General features: G+C 37.1%; 1 long non-coding RNA gene across 2 annotated transcripts in view; it reads right to left on the bottom strand.

Annotated features, from left to right (window-relative positions):
- LOC102411250 overlaps window positions 1-13,841 on the bottom strand; it is a 303,056-nt gene that overhangs the window by 281,099 nt on the left and 8,116 nt on the right. Inside the window, exons 2-3 of one of the 2 annotated variants that reach the window (XR_003105552.2) lie at window positions 11,826-11,884; window positions 10,875-10,963 (exon numbers count right to left, since the gene is read on the bottom strand). This is a non-coding gene — a long non-coding RNA (uncharacterized LOC102411250). The remainder of the gene's footprint in view (window positions 1-10,874; window positions 10,964-11,825; window positions 11,885-13,841) is intronic. The other variant, XR_328933.3, reaches the window with a different exon arrangement.

The raw sequence follows: 13,841 nt of genomic DNA, 5'->3' as shown, positions 1-13,841 counted from the left end.
GATCCCTAGGCCCCTCTGTCAGCTGACCTGTAACCCAGCCTTAACCACCTTCTGGCCAGCAGCCACCATATGAGGCAGCATCTGGCAGTCAACTGCCTATCAGTGTACACACAATTATCAGCCCCACAACAGAACAGCCCAGGCAGCCGGAATGGGGGGCACTCCTAGAGCATATAACTCTGGTGACCAGAGGGGAGTGTGGTACTGAGCTCCGCAGGAATCTACATAAGGCCACTTCAAGAATGGGATGCATAATCAATCTAACCAACCTAACTGGCAAGACTATCACTCAGATTTGAAGGGAAGATAGAGAGTTTTATAGACAAACAAAAGCAAAAAGAGCTCAGTACCACTAATCAACTTTAGAAGAAATGTTAAAGGGACGTCCATAAGGGGGAAAAATGACCACAATTACAAATTTGAAAATTATGAAAGGAAAAATCCGACTGATAAGTATATAGTAAAGATAGTAAATCGGCTACTTATAAAGCTAATAGGAGGGATAAAGAACAAAAGTAATATAATCATTTATAAATCATCTATATCCACAATAAGTAGTTAATTGTGGATCCAAGAATCCCTTGCATAAGGGATATGCAAAAGAAAAAGATGCAAATTATGTCAAAAACATTAAGTACAGTAGGAAAGTAAAAATTCAAAGTTGTGAGAATGTGTTTGAACTTAGGAAATTAACAACTTAAAATAATAATATATACTTATAAATGCTATTGTATATGAACCTCATGGTGACCACAAACAAAAATCTATAATAAATGCATACACAGAAAAAATAAAAGAATTCCAATATAACATAATCCAATTATCAAATGTAAAGGGGACAGAGAAAAAGAAGAACAGAACAAAGAAAAAACTATTTTTAAAACTCTGCAAACAATAAAAATGGCAATAATTATATACCTATCAATAATTACTTTAAACATAAATGGACTAAATGTTCCAAGCAAAAGGCATGGAGTGCTGGAATAGACCAAAAACAACAACAGGACCCATCTATATGCTGCCTACAAGAGAATCACTTCAGCCCTAAAGACACACACAGGCTGAAAGTGAGAGAATGGGAAAAAGTATTCCATGAAAATGGAAACAAAGCTGGGGTAGCAATACAAAAGGCAAAATACTTTAAAACAAAGAGTATAACAAGAGTCAAGGAAGGAATGATCAAGGGATAAATCCAACAAGATATAACAATTGTACTCAGAAAACTATTATATGATACTGATGAAAAAAATGGAAGGACACACTAGCAGGGGGAAAGATATACTGTGTTCATGGATTAAAAGATTTAATATTATTAGAATGACCATACAACCCAGGGCAATCTATGCTTTCAGTGCATTCCCTATCAAAATACCAATGACATTTCTGACAGAACTAGAAAAAAATAATTCTAAAAATTTTTATGGAACCACAAAAGGCCATGGGTAGCCCAAAACAATCTTGAGAAAGAATAACAAAGGTAGAGGTACAATGGTCCCTGATTTCAAACTATACTGCAAAGCTACAGTTTTCTGAAGACTATGGTACTGACACAAAAACAGACACACAGGTTAATGCAACAGAACAGAAAGCCCAGAAATGAATCCACACTTTGAGGGCAAAGGCAATGGCACCCCACTCCAGTACTCTTGCCTAGAAAATCCCATGGATGGAGGAGCCTGGTAGGCTGCAGTCCATGGGGTCGCTAGAGTTGGACACGACTGAGCGACTTCACTTTCACTTTTCACTTTCATGCATTGGAGAAGGAAATGGCAACCCACTCCAGTGTTCTTGCCTGGAGAATCCCAGGAATGGCGGAGCCTGGCGGGCTGCCATCTATGGGGTCGCACAGAGTCGGACACGACTAAAGCGACTTAGCAGCAGCAGCAGCAACCTACAACAAAGGCGGCAAGAAATAACAATGGAGAAAAGGCAGCCTCTTCAATAAATGGTGTTGAGAAAACTAGAAAACTACACGTGAAAGAATCAAACTGGGCTTCTCTCTCATACCATATATAAAAATAAATTCAAAATGGATTAAAGCCCAAAATGAAAGACCTGAAACCATAAAACTTTTGAAAAACTACATAGGCAGTATGCTGTTTGACATCAGTCTTAGCAATATTTTTTTGGATCTATCTCCTAGACAAAGAAAATAAAAGCAAAAATAAACAGTGGGGCCACATCAAACTAAAAAGCTTCTGCATAGAAAAGGAAATAATCAATAAAATGAAAAGCTAGCTAACTGAATGGGAGAAGTTACTTGCAATCAATATATCTCGTAAGGTGTCAATACCCAGAATATACAAAGAACTCATACAACTTAACATCAAAAAAAAAAAACTTGATTTTGTTAAAAGGCAAAGGTCCTGAATAGACATTTTTCCAAAGAAGACATACAGATGACCAACAGAAACCTGAGAAAATGCTCAACATCACTAACCAACAGGGAAATTCAAATTAAAATCACAATGATATGTCACTTCACACCTCTCAGAATGGCTATTGCAAAACAACAACAACAACAAATAACACATGTTAGCAAGGGTGTGAAGAAAGGGGAACACTCATGCTTTGTTGGTAGGAATGGAAAGTGGTACAGCTACTATGGAAACAGTGCAGAAGTCTCACAATAATTAAAAATAAAATACCCTACAAAATCAGCAATTCCACTTCTGGTTACTTTTTCAAGGAAAACAAAAAAACTAATTCAAAAAGATACATGCACTCTGTTCACTGCAGTGTTACTTTGAACAGCCAAGATATTGAAGCAACCTCACTGTCCATCAACAGAAAAATAGATAAAGAAGATGTGGTGTGTACACACTCACACACACACAGGAATATTACACACCCTATAAAAGAGAATGAAACCATGCCATTTGTGACATTATGGATGAGTCCAGAGGTATTATATTCAACTGAAATATGTCAGATGTATGATTTCTCTTATATTTAGAATCTAAAGAACAAAATAAATAAACAAATATAACAGAACAGAAATAAACCCACAAGTGTAGAAAACAAACTGGTAGCATATGGGAAGACGGAGGAAAGGGAGGGCAATAAGAAAAATAGATGAGGGAGATTAAGAGATTCAAACTTCCAGTTATAAAATAAGTAAGTCATGGGGAAATAACATATAGCATAGGAAACACAGTCAATAGTATTGGAATAACTTTTTGTGGTGATGGACAGTAACTGGACATATTGTGGGGATCATTTTGTAATATATAAAAACATCAAACTACTATGCTGAACACCTGAAATTAATATAATATTGTAAGCCAATTATACTTCAATTAAAATCAAATAAAAGTAAAGATACGCAGGGAAGAAGACATATAAATGAATGATTCTTGTGGTAACAGATTAGAAATGGAAACACCAGTATGAATTCATGTATATGTATACTATTTCATGTGTGTGTCTATATATATATATAGACATAAATATATCAACAACACAAAGATGTTGTTGTGTGTGTGTATATATATATCAGTTTAGTTCAGTTCAGTTGTTCAATCGTGTTCGACTCTTTGCGACCCCATGGACTGCAACATGCCAGGCCTCTCTGTCCATTACCAACTCCTGGAGCTTACTCAAACGCATGTCCATTGAGTCGGTGATGCCATCAAATCATTTCATCTTCTGTGGTCCCCTTCTTCTTCCACCTTCAATCTTTCCCAGCATCATGGTCTTTTCAAATGAGTCAGTTCTTTGCATCAGGTGGCCAAACTATTGGAGTTTCAGCTTTAGCATCAGTCCTTCCAATGAACATTCAGGACTGATTTCCTTTAGGATGGACTGGTTGGATCTCCTTGCTGTCCAAAGGACTCTCAAGAGTCTTCTCCAACACCACTGTTCAAAAACATCAATTCCTTGGCGCTCAGCTTTCTTTATAGTCCAACTCTCACATCCATACATGACTACTGGAAAAACCATTGCTTTGACTAGACAGACCTTTGTTGACAAAGTAATGTCTCTGCCATTTAATATGCTGTCTAGGTTGGTCATAACTTTTCTTCTAAGGAGCAAACGTCTTTTAATTTCATGCCTGCAGTCACCATCTGCAGTGATTTTGGAGCCCCAAAAAATAAAGTCTCTCACTGTTTCCACTGTTTCCCCATCTATTTGCCAAGAAGTGATGGGACCAGATGCCACAATCTTAGTTTTCTGAATGCTGAGTTTTAAACCAACTTTTTCACTCTCCTCTTTTACTTTCATCAAGAGGCTCTTTAATGCTTCTTCACTTTCTGCCATAAGGATGGTGTCATCTGCATATCTGAGATTCATATTCATAGTCATCTGCATATGAATATCTGCATATTGATATTTCTCCCAGCAATCTTGATTCCAGCTTGTGCCTCATCCAGCCCAGATTTTCTCATGATGAACTTTGCATTTAAGTTAAATAAGCAGGGTGACAATATATAGCCTTGACGTACTCCTTTCCCGATTTGGAACCAGTCTGTTGTTCCATGTCCAGTTCTAACTATTGCTTCTTGACCTGCATACAGATTTCTCAGGAGGCAGGTCAGGTGGCCTGATATTCCCATCTCTTTAAGAATCTTCCACAGTTTGTTGTGATAAACACAATCAAAGGCTTTGGCATAGTCTATAATACAGAAGTAGATGTTTTCCTGGAACTCTCTTGTTTTTTTGATGATCCAACAAATGTTTGCAATTTGATATCTGGTTCCTCTGCCTTTTCTAAATCCAGCTCAAACATCTGGAAGTTCACGGTTCACATACTGTTGAAGCCTGGCTTGAAGAAGTTTGAACATTACTTTGCAAGCATGTGAGATTAGTGCAATTGTGCGGTAGTTTGAACATTCTTTGGGATTGGAATGAAAACACCTTTTCCAGTCCTGTGGCCGCTGCTGAGTTTTCCAGATTTGTTGGCATAATTAGTGCAGCACTTTCACAGCATCATCTTTTAGGATCTGAAATAGCTCAACTGGAATTCCATCACCTCTACTAGCTTTGTTCATAATGATGCTTCCTAAGGCCCACTTGACTTCACATTTCAGGATGTCTGGTTCTAGGTGAGTGATCACACCATCATGGGTATCTGGGTCATGAAGATTTTTTTGTATAGTTCTTCTGTGTATTCTTGCCACCTCTTCTTAATATCTTTTGCTTCTAATGTATATATATATATATATATATATACACACATGTTGTATATACATATACATATATATGTATGCTGTATATCTATATACATATATATGTATAGATATGTATATACATACATAAAAATATATACACACATAAATATATATACACATATATATCAACAACAAGCCTAAGATCAACAACACTCCAGAATCAAGAAGCATACCTAGTGCTCAGATATCCATTTTTAATACCATTCTCTAATATAAAATATGAATACAATATGGAATTTATTATTACTTAAATTGGTGCATTAATTGTAACAAATATATCTTATAAATGTAAAGTGTTAATTAAGAAGTGAAGCTGGGTCTATGAAAACTGTACTATTTGCACATTTTTTTGGTAAAACTAAACCTGTTTGAAACACTAAAGTTAATTAAAAAAATAAAGCAAACATGAAAGTTAATTTAATTTAATAGCACCTTGCACAATGGCCAACATACAGATCAGATCAGATCAGTCGCTTAGTCATGTCCAACTCTTTGCGACCCCATGAATCGCAGCACGCCAGGCCTCCCTGTCCATCACCAACTCCCGGAGTTCACTGAGACTCACGTCCATCGAGTCAGTGATGCCATCCAGCCATCTCATCCTCTGCCGTCCCCTTCTCCTCCTGCCCCGAATCCCTCCCAGCATCAGAGTCTTTTCCAATGAGTCAACTCTTCGCATGAGGTGGCCAAAGTACTGGAGTTTCAGCTTTAGCATCATTCCTTCCAAAGAAATCCCAGGGCTGATCTCCTTCAGAACGAACTGGTTGGATCTCCTTGCAGTCCAAGGGACTCTCAAGAGTATTCTCCAACACCACAGTTCAAAAGCATCAATTCTTCGGTGCTCAGCTTTCTTCACAGTCCAACTCTCACATCCATACATGACCACAGGAAAAACCATAGCCTTGACTAGATGAACCTTTGTTGGCAAAGTAATGTCTCTGCTTTTGAATATGCTATCTAGGTTGGTCATAACTTTCCTTCCAATGAGTAAGCGTCTTTTAATTTCATGGCTACAGTCACCATCTGCAGTGATTTTGGAGCCCAGAAAAATAAAGTCTGACACTGTTTCCACTGTTTCCCCATTTATTTCCCATGAAGTGATGGGACCGGATGCCATGATCTTCGTTTTCTGAATGTTGAGCTTTAAGCCAACTTTTTCACTCTCCACTTTCACTTTCATCAAGAGGCTTTTGAGTTCCTCTTCACTTTCTGCCATAAGGGTGGTGTCATCTGCATATCTGAGGTTATTGATATTTCTCCCGGCAATCTGATTCCAGCTTGTGTTTCTTCCAGTCCCCCGTTTCTCATGATGTACTCTGCATATAAGTTAAATAAACAGGGTGACAATATACAGCCTTGACGTTCTCCTTTTCCTATTTGGAACCAGTCTGTTGTTCCATGTCCAGTTCTAACTGTTGCTTCCTGACCTGCATACAGATTTCTCAAGAGGCAGATCAGGTGGTCTGCTATTCCCATCTCTTTCAGAATTGTCCACAATTTATTGTGATCCACACAATCAAAGGCTTTGGCATAGTCAATAAAGCAGAAATAGATGTTTTTCTGGAACTCTCTTGCTTTTACCATGATCCAGCAGATGTTGGCAATTTGCTCTCTGGTTCCTCTGCCTTTTCTAAAACCAGCTTCAACATCAGGAAGTTCACGGTTCACATATTGCTGAAGCCTGGCTTGGAGAATTTTAAGCATTACTTTGCTAGCGTGTGAGATGAGTTCAATTGTGCGGTAGTTTGAGCATTCTTTGGCATTGCCTTTCTTTGGGATTGGAATGAAAACTGACCTTTTCCAGTCCTGTGGCTACTGCTGAGTTTTCCAAATTTGCTGGCATATTGAGTGCAGCACTTTCACAGCATCATCTTTCAGGATTTGCAATAGCTCAACTGGAATTCTATCACCTCCACTAGCTTTGTCCATAGTGATGCTTTCTAAGGCCCACTTGACTTCACATTCCAGGATGTCTGGCTCTAGGTCAGTGATCAGACCATCGTGATTATCATACAACAGGTGCCCAATAAGCATGTGTTAGGTAGCTAAGTGAAAAAATGCTACAAATGAATGCTACAAAAAAATGCTACAAATCATTTCTTATTAGAAATGATTCTAACATCCAGTAAACTGTATTGATAAAAACATGTTTTAAAACATGTTCTGCAACTTGTTCTTGTTCTGTAACTTATCTAGTTGCATTTTTGTAACTACTGGCAGATCTAGATATAATGAGACCCAGATATAAGCAAACTACATGAATCGCAGGTCATACTGACTGGCATACTTACCATTCCATCATGGTTAGTAAATTTAAATTATGTTGGTTTTGTTTTTTAAATCACAATGAAACTTAGAAATACCCAGTTCTTAGCACCCAGACAAATAAAACATGTTCCCAAGTTTAGTACCTCTGAATAGTATTTTATTTCTTTGTCAAAGTTATGCACTCAGTCACTTAAGAATTCTGTACTTAGTCAAGTTACACATCAAGTGTGACTTTCTCTTAGATTGCCTATAAATGTGAATCGAAACATGTCAAGGCATAGGAAAGCATTTCTCTGAAATTCCTCATCGCAATTCCTACAAGCATTTGAAAACTTTTTTCTTATTTTCAACAGTGAAACTTGAAGAAAAGGATAGAGTTACCCTACCACCTTGTGGACTGTTGGGGTATAGCTGCTTCAGAGCCAAAAGCACATTTTAAGAATGGGAGGACAGAAAACACTGAAGAGTAGTTGCTCATGCTTTCCATCACCTCCAGTTATTCTGCCTCTAATTCCTCATCTTTACATCTTACCCATTACTCAAAATGTAGTTTAAATGTCCTCACCATTATTCATGAATTATTTTATCACCAAATTATAGACCATCTATAAGTAATTTTACTCTGAGTATTATGCCTATCAACAGATGGGAATATCAGACTATCTTACCTGCCTCCTGAGAAATCTGTATGCAGGTCAAGAAGCAACAGTTAGAACCAGATGTGGAACAACAGACTGGTTCAAAATTGGGAAGGGAGTACAACAAGGCTGGATATTGTCACCCTGCTTATTTAATTTATATGCAGAGTACATCATGCAAAATACCAGGCTGGATGAAACACAAGCTGCAATCAAGATTGCTAGGAGAAATATCCATAACCTCAGATACACAGATGACACCACCCTTATGGCAGAAAGTGAAGAAGAACTAAAAAGCCTCTTGATGAAAGTGAAAGTGGAGAGTGAAAAAGTTGGCTTAAAGTTCAACATTCAGAAAACGAAGATCATGGCATCTGGTCCCATCACTTAGATTACGGCATCTGGTCCCATCACCTCATGGCAAATAGATGGGGAAACAGTGACAGACTTTTCTTCTTGGGCACCAAAATCACTGAAGATGGTGACTTCAGCCATGAAATTAAAAGACATTTGCTCCTTAGAAAAGTTATGACCAATCTAGACAGCATATTAAAAAGCAGACATTACTTTGCCAACAAAAGTCCATCTAGTCAAAGCTATGGTTTTTCCAGTAGTCATGTATGTATGTGAGAGTTGGACTAGAAAGAAAGCTGAGCATCGAAGAATTGATGCTTTTGAACTGTGGTGTTGGAGAAGACTCTTGAGAGTCCCTTGGACTGCAAGGAGATCCAACTAGTCCATCCTAAAGGAAATCAGTCCTGAATATTTATTGGAAGGACTGATGCTGAAGCTGAAACTGCAATAGTTTGGCCACCTGATGTGAAGAACTGACTCATTGGAAAAAACCCTGATGCTGGGAAAGATTGAAGGCAGGAGGGGAAGGGGATGACAGAGGATGAGATGGTTGGATGACATCACCGACTCAATGGACACAAGTTTGAGCAAGCTCCGGGAGTTGGTGATGGACATGGAAGCCTGGAGTGCTGCAGTCCAGGGGTCACAAAGAGTCAGACACAACTGAGCAACTAAACTGAACTTATTACATCTACTATATTTTTGACCAATTTCTAACTTAAATTTTTTGTTCATCTATCTCTCACCCCTATTTCGAGGCAGTGAATATACAAGCTATGGACTAGTACAGCAGCATCCTCATAAGATGCAGATAAAAAACAGTCATGTGATAAATATTTGTTAAAAGAATAAATATGAATGTGGATGGTATGAAACTTCATAGGGACATATGAGAGAAAATTCAGAAAGCAATTATGCTATATGCAATCAATACAAGAAGATTATTTTCATTTGGCTAAACATAAAGTTGCAATTAATATTAAAATATTTAAAATAATATTTTATGATATTTTAGAATTTTGCTAGAAAATAGAATAATTCATAAACAAGTAATTGTTGAAAATATGATAGGCTGAGGAATTTTCAATCATTTAACAAGATGGCAGATTTTTATAATGTTATATTCATATACACTTTGGGTTGACTTTAATAATTCTAATGAATAAAACCAATGTCATTGTTTTTAAATGTCCACATCATAGAATCATCTCTAATTGTAAATTAAAATTACAAGATAATGACTAAATGAAAATGTGTCTTTGCTCTAAACCTCCATGCTACCTTATATGGTTCCTCTTATTTTCCAACTGGTATTACAAAGTCTTACACTCACTGGAAGTATTTTGAGGACATGTAGACTGCAAGTACTGAAACCGGCTCATGCCTGCTCTCACCAATAGCTTACTATTCAGAAATTTTCAAGCCATTTGTTAAACTGTTGGTAGGCTGAAACTGGTCATGGTAGGAACATTTACACAACAGAAATCAGAAAACAAATCAAGATACTTTAAAAAATTTTAATCAGGTTTACCTTCTCCACATCTCATTTTCTCTACTAGCATTACGTAGTGAGGAGAGGCAGAGGAGTTCCTACTGCACAAGACTCAAAGGATTGAACAAAATAACCCACATAAAAGGCTGTGTCTACTGTCTGGCATATTAATCGTGCTCACCAAATACTATAATCATTCTCCTTACCGCATCACAGTGCCTTGCAAGCAGTAAATCCCTCAATAAATACTCAGTTGTTAAATGATAAATAAAATAAATAATATCAATGGAATATTTTAAGACATGTTAACACTGACAGTAAGTTCCAGGTTAAAAACAGGACAGATCATTACGAGGGATATAAGCTCTTTGCTGAAAAATAACCCAGACTTCTTTTCTTTGCCTCTTCCTGCTCTAAATAAATTGACAGATTTTTATCTCAAAAATTTCCAGTTATATTCATTTATATTAAAATTCTAGATATATTTATCTACATAAATATAGATATAGAGAGATATACAAATCTTTGTTTCCTTCTGCATTTTTTGGCCCTTCTGATTCAGTCTAAAGTGCCTTCCTTTCTCCTGTTCTTAGTTTATTTCACAATGCAAAATATATAATTTATGCCTCATTTTGCTCCAGAAAAGGTTTGTTGTAAATAATAGATAACATGGCTTCATGGTTAGTGAATAAGCTTTTTAAGTTTCTCCAATAGAAGAAAATGAAGTAGCTTTTTACTAAGTCTCTTTCACTGATAACATACTCCTGTTTGATTGGCAAATGGCAGAAAATGGGTTTTTTTAAAATGACCTTTGGGGAAAGACAAAAATTAAGTTTCCAAGTACAAAGCTGAAAACCAAATTATCAAGAATTTCAGACACTTTCCAAAAAGGAACACAAGAAATCTCCTTGTCCTTCAAAGTTGATGTCACCCTTTAATCTCTTTACCCACCTCATCACAATCCTAATACGGTGTTTCTTTAGATATAAGGCTGCTTCCAATAACTATATTTAAGGATCTGCTGTAGCTTCATTTGCTCACTAATAAAACAAAAAAAATGGAAATAACTTATTAGTTGTAACTACTTAGTTGCAAAAACAGACTGGAGTATGATTTACTCCAGATGGTTTGGAATAAAATTCCAGTTGCTCAGATGTAAATTTATTCATATAAAATTTTGTTCCCCTTACTTAGCTATTATTAATTAGCACAGAGATTTTTTAATGGGGGAAAAATAAAATATTGGCTTAGTAATATCACTAAGATGATCATTTGCCCTAGAGAATATACAATTCTGTCCATGATCATTTCTAGTTTAAAAATAAACAGAGACTGAAACAAACAGCACATCCACAATGCACTGGCTGATGCAAGCGCTTTGTTAAGTGAAATGTTTACTTCAGTCCTGGTCTACCCTTATCCAGGAACATTTCGATGACACAGTATGTCACAGAAGGGGCTTCCTCTAGAAGTACAAATAGGTGGGTGAGTTAGAAATTAAAATTTCAACTAACTTGCAGGCACTGATAAGATGAAACAATACACTGTATTTGATTGACCTCCTGGTCTGTTTCCAAAGGACACCATCAAACACAATGATTCTTTTTCCCAACAGCTGTCACCACCAAGTCGGCTATAATTTGTATTTTCCCTTTGTGTTTGAATTCAGACCAAGAGCAGATGGCTGGACTCAGTGCCAGGGCAAAGGTAAAATGAGCTGTCTTACCTAAAGAGGTACTGCCAGAGTTCATTAAGACAAAAGTCCCAGCACCAAATACCTACAAAATCTAGAGTCTAGAAAACACAATCCGAACTTCCTGTATAATTTACCAAATAAAAACAAAAAACTCACTTTGGGGGAAAACTTTAATAAATTTGCTAAGAGGTGAGGATAAGACTCACATATTTCATCTTCAGAGACAATCGGTTTCTCCTGTCATCAACTCTGTAATTTTCAGTCTCTGTAAAAAAGCAAATTATTATATTCAATGTTACTATAAGCTGAGCTCATGGGTAAATTCCAGGACATAAAATTTCACCTTCCAGAGCTAAAACTTTACTAAAGCAAATAGGTTCAAAAAATATTTCACTTTTCTAAAAATTGCAAATTAATATCACAAAGAAAGAGCTAAATGAAAGGTGAAACTTTTCAACTGAGGGGATTAAAGCTAGAATCAACTAGGGAAGGAAATTCAGACCTGCAAGATATAATCAGTCATTTATTAACCACGTAGTGTTTTTAAAATATATAACTGGAAGTAGGACTAGAATGACACTGAAAAAACACTACTACTATTACAAAGAAAGTTTTATTTCCCAGAAAAATAAACTTCTCGCCTTCTTTTCTGAAGGTGAAAGTTCTGGCATTCAAGAGGCCACTTATTTTGCCTCTCCTCAGTGGCTCAGGAATGGAGAATTTGGTTGCCTCCCTTTACTTAAAATGCCTAAAAGATAAAGACAGTGGAGCTAGAAATTGTTCCTGTGGCCCTTCATAAATTGATTTTCCCTACACTCTGATTAGTACCAAGAGATAGACAGAATCCCAACTTCAAATAGATTTATATTATTCAGTTCCTTCTCTCAGCTAACTCAAATTGGTAAAATCATAGTAATAACAGTTGACTGTCACAAGGCAGAGACCTCAGTAGCCTAAGAGGCTACTCTTAGTAGTCAGATTTCAGCACTAGAATATCCAGTAGTGAGATAAAGATTTTTTTTTTTTTTTGAGGCAAAACAATTAATTAACCTAGTTTTTTTTCAAAGCCCAAGGACACAGAACATAGGGGAAAAAAAAAACAACTCTCAAGTTAAATGATGCCATTATCTACATGAAAGAAAGTAAAAGTGTTAGTCACTGAGTCCTGACTGACTCTTTGTGACCCCGTGGACTATAGCCCACCACTCTCCTGTCTTTGGAATTCTCCAAGCAAGAATACTGGAGTTGGTGGCCATTCCCTTCACCAGGGGATCTTTCCGACTCAGGGATAGAACCTGGGTCTCCTGCATTGCAGGCTGACTCTTTACCATCTGAGCCTCCAGGGAAGTTCCTCATCTACAATGACTATACTTTCAAATAAGATAAAAGAGTGTGTGTGTGTGTGTGTGTGTGTATACACACAGTATATATTTTTTCAAGTTTCATCATTTCTAAACCTTTATTTCCTCCACAGTAGCTGGAAGAAGCAACAGTTAGAACTAGACATGAAACAATGGACTGGTTCAAAATTGGGAATGGGGTACATCAAGACTGTATATTGTTACCCTGCTTATTTAACCTTTATGCAGAGCACATTGTGTAAAATGCAGGGCTGGATGAGGCACAAGCTGGAACCAAGATTGCCAGAGAAATATCAACAACCTCAGATATGGAGATGACATCAACCTTATGGCAGAAAGTAAAAAGGAATTGAACAGCCTCTTGATGAAGGTGAAAGAGGAGAATGAAAAAGTTGGCTTAAAACTCAACATCCAAAGAACTAAGATCATGGCATTCGGTCCCATCACTTCATGGCAAATAGATGGGGAAACAATGGAAACAGTGACAGGCTTTATTTTCTTGGGCTCCAAAATCACTGTGGATGGTGACTGCAGCCATGAAATTAAAAGACGCTTGCTCCTTGAAAGAAAAGACATGACAAACCAGAGAGCATATTAAAAAGAAGAGACATTACTTTGCCTACAAAGGTCCGTCTAGTCAAAGCTACGGTTTTTTCCAGTAGTCATGTATGGATGAGAGAGCTGGACAATAAAAAAGGCTGAGCGCCAAAGAACTGATACCCTCAAACTGTGGTGTTGGAGAAGATTCTTGAGAGTCCCTTGGGCAGCAAAGAGATCAAATCAGTCAATCCTAAAGGAAATCAACCCTAAATATTCATTTGAAGGACTGATGCTTAAGCTGAAGCTCCAATATTTTGGCCA

The sequence above is a fragment of the Bubalus bubalis genome, chromosome 21 (assembly GCF_019923935.1).
Source record: "Bubalus bubalis isolate 160015118507 breed Murrah chromosome 21, NDDB_SH_1, whole genome shotgun sequence".
In the NCBI taxonomy this organism is placed as follows: Eukaryota; Metazoa; Chordata; class Mammalia; order Artiodactyla; family Bovidae; genus Bubalus; species Bubalus bubalis.
Note: the sequence above shows the minus strand (reverse complement) of the source record. Positions and strands in the feature narration are given on the sequence as shown.